This window comes from Enhydra lutris, unplaced genomic scaffold (assembly GCF_002288905.1).
Source record: "Enhydra lutris kenyoni isolate GAN:26980312 unplaced genomic scaffold, ASM228890v2 scaffoldscaffold127, whole genome shotgun sequence".
Lineage (NCBI taxonomy): Eukaryota > Metazoa > Chordata > Mammalia > Carnivora > Mustelidae > Enhydra > Enhydra lutris.
In genome coordinates this window covers 274,022-277,669 of record NW_019154211.1, presented here as the reverse complement: position 1 = coordinate 277,669, position 3,648 = coordinate 274,022, and positions in this window count along the sequence as shown.

Below are 3,648 nucleotides of genomic sequence, written 5' to 3'. Positions count from 1 at the left end.
CAGGAGAATAGGAATTAGTTCTTCTTTAAATGTTTGGTAGAATTCCCCTGGGAAGCCGTCTGGCCCTGGGCTTTTGTTTGTTTGGAGATTTTTGATGACTGTTTCAATCTCCTTACTGGTTATGGGTCTGTTCAGGCTTTCTATTTCTTCCTGGTTCAGTTGTGGTAGTTTATATGTCTCTAGGAATGCATCCATTTCTTCCAGATTGTCAAATTTGTTGGCGTAGAGTTGCTCATAGTATGTTCTTATAATTGTCTGTATTTCTTTGGTGTTAGTTGTGATCTCTCCTCTTTCATTCATGATTTTATTTATTTGGGTCCTTTCTCTTTTCTTTTTGATAAGTCTGGCCAGGGGTTTATCGATCTTATTAATTCTTTCAAAGAACCAGCTCCTAGTTTCGTTGATTTGTTCTATTGTTTTTTTGGTTTCTATTTCATTGATTTCTGCTCTGATCTTTATGATTTCTCTTCTCCTGCTGGGTTTAGGGTTTCTTTCTTGTTCTTTCTCCAGCTCCTTTAGGTGTAGGGTTAGGTTGTGTACCTGAGACCTTTCTTGTTTCTTGGGAAAGGCTTGTACCGCTATATATTTTCCTCTCAGGACTGCCTTTGTTGTGTCCCACAGATTTTGAACCGTTGTGTTTTCATTATCATTTGTTTCCATGAATTTTTTCAACTCTTCTTTAATTTCCTGGTTGACCCATTCATTCTTTAGAAGGATGCTGTTTAGTCTCCATGTATTTGGGTTCTTTCCAAATTTCCTCTTGTGATTGAGTTCTAACTTCAGTGCATTGTGGTATGAAAATATGCAGGGAATGATCCCAATCCTTTGATACCGGTTGAGACCTGATTTAGGACCGAGAATATGATCTATTCTGGAGAATGTTCCATGTGCACTAGAGAAGAATGTGTATTCTGTTGCTTTGGGATGAAATGTTGTGAATATATCTGTGATGTCCATCTGGTCCAGTGTGTCATTTAAGGCCTTGATTTCCTTGTTGATCTTTTGCTTGGATGATCTGTCCATTTCAGTGAGGGGAGTGTTAAAGTCCCCTACGATTATTGTATTATTGTCGATGTGTTTCTTTGCTTTTGTTATTAATTGGTTTATATAGTTGACTGCTCCCATGTTAGGGGCATAGATATTTAAAATTGTTAGATCTTCTTGTTGGACAGTTCCTTTGAGTATGATATAGTGTCCTTCCTCATCTCTTATTATAGTCTTTGGCTTAAAATCTAATTGATCTGATATAAGGATTGCCACTCCTGCTTTTTTCTGATGTCCATTAGCATGGTAAATTCTTTTCCACCCCCTCACTTTAAATCTGGAGGTGTCTTCGAGTTTAAGATGAGTTTCTTGTAGGCAACATATAGATGGGTTTTGTTTTTTTATCCATTCTGATACCCTGTGTCTTTTGATTGGGGCATTTAGCCCATTAACATTCAGGGTAAGTATTGAGAGATATGAATTTAGTGCCATTGTATTGCCTGTAAGGTGACTGTTATTGTATATTGTCTCTGTTTCTTTCTGATCTACTACTATTAGGGTCTCTCTTTGCTTAGAGGACCCCTTTCAATATTTCCTGTAGAGCTGGTTTGGTGTTTGCAAATTCTTTCAGTTTTTGTTTGTCCTGGAAGCTTTTAATCTCTCCTTCTATTTTCAATGATAGCCTAGCTGGATATAGTATTCTTGGCTGCATGTTTTTCTCGTTTAGTACTCTGAATATATCATGCCAGCTCTTTCTGGCCTGCCAGGTCTCTGTGGATAAGTCTGCTGCCAATCTAATATTTTTACCATTGTATGTTACAGACTTCTTTTCCCGGGCTGCTTTCAGGATCTTCTCTTTGTCACTAAGACTTGTAAATTTTACTATTAGGTGACGGGGTGTGGACCTATTCTTATTGATTTTGAGGGGGGTTCTCTGAATCTCCTGGATTTTGATGCTTGTTCCCTTTGCCATATTGGGGAAATTCTCTCCAATAATTCTCTCCAATATACCTTCTGCTCCCCTCTCTCTTTCTTCTTCTTCTGGAATCCCAATTATTCTAATGTTGTTTCGTCTTATGGTGTCACTTATCTCTCGAATTCTCCCCTCATGGTCCAGTAGCTGTTTGTCCCTCTTTTGCTCAGCTTCTTTATTCTCTGTCATTTGGTCTTCTATATCACTAATTCTTTCTTCTGCCTCATTTATCCTAGCAGTGAGAGCCTCCATTTTTGATTGCACCTCATTAATAGCTTTTTTTATTTCAACTTGGTTAGATTTTAGTTCTTTTATTTCTCCAGAAAGGGCTTTTATATCTCCCGAGAGGGTTTCTCTAATATCTTCCATGCCTTTTTCGAGCCCGGCTAGAACCTTGAGAATCGTCATTCTGAACTCTAGATCTGACATATTACCAATGTCTGTATTGATTAGGTCCCTAGCCTTTGGTACTGCCTCTTGTTCTTTTTTTTGTGGTGAATTTTTCCGCCTTGTCATTTTGTCCAGATAAGAGTAGATGAAGGAGCAAGTAAAATACTAAAAGGGTGGCAACAACCCCAGGAAAATATGCTTTAGCCAAATCAGAAGAGATCCCAAATCATGAGGGGGAGAAAGGGGATAAAAAGAGGTTCAGAAAGAAGAAAAAGAAAAAAGAAAAAAAGAAGAAGAAAAAAAAAGGAAGAAACAATTAAAAAAAGAAAACCAATAAAGAAAAATATATAAAAAGGAAAAAATATAGATAAAAAACGTTATAAAAGAAAAGGGTAAAAGTTAAAAAAATTTAGCAGAAGAAGAAAAATAAATTGAAAAAGAAAAAAAATTAAATTGACTGCAAGGCTAAAGAATCATGGGGAGAAAGCCATGAGTTCCGTGCTTTGCTTTCTCCTCCTTTGGAATTACGATGCTCTCCTTGGTATTGAAACTGTCCTCCTTGGTAGGTGAACTTGATCCTGGCTGGGCTTCTTGTTGATCTTCTCGGGGAGGGGCCTGTTGTAGTGATTCTCAAGTGTCTTTGCCCCGGGCGGAGTTGCACCGCCCTTACCAGGGGCCGGTCTGAGTAATCAGCTTGGGTTTGCTTTCGGGAGCTTTTGTTCCCTGAGCGCTTTCCGTAGAGTTCCGGAGGGCGGGAATGAAGATGGCGGCCTCCCGGTCTCCGGCCTGGAGGAGCCGAGAGCCCGGGGCCCCACTCCTCAGTGCGCCCTCAGAGAACAGCGCCGATTTACTCCCGTCACCCTGCCTCCGGCCGCGCTCCTAGCTGACCGAGCCTGCTACCGGTTCAAGGTAACCCCGAGCTGAGAGTCACTCCTCGGCTCTGTCTCTGTAGCCGGCTTCCCTGTTCTAATACCTGTAAGCTCTGCGACACTCAGACGCCCCCGATCCTTCTGTGACCCTGCGGGACCTGAGGCCACGCTGACCCTGCGTGGGCTTCACCCCGGTTAAGCCTCTGGAGCGATGTCCCTCAGCGGAACAGACTTTTAAAAGTCCCGATTTTATGCTCCGTTGCTCCGACGCTTGCCGGGAGCCGGCCCCTCCCCCCGCGGTCTATCTTCCCGTCGCTTGGATTCACTTCTCCGCCCGTCCTACCTTTCAGAAAGTGGTTGATTTTCTGTTTTTAGAGTTGCTGTTCTTCTTCTCTTCGATCTCCCGTTGGATTTGTAGGTGTTTGCAATCTT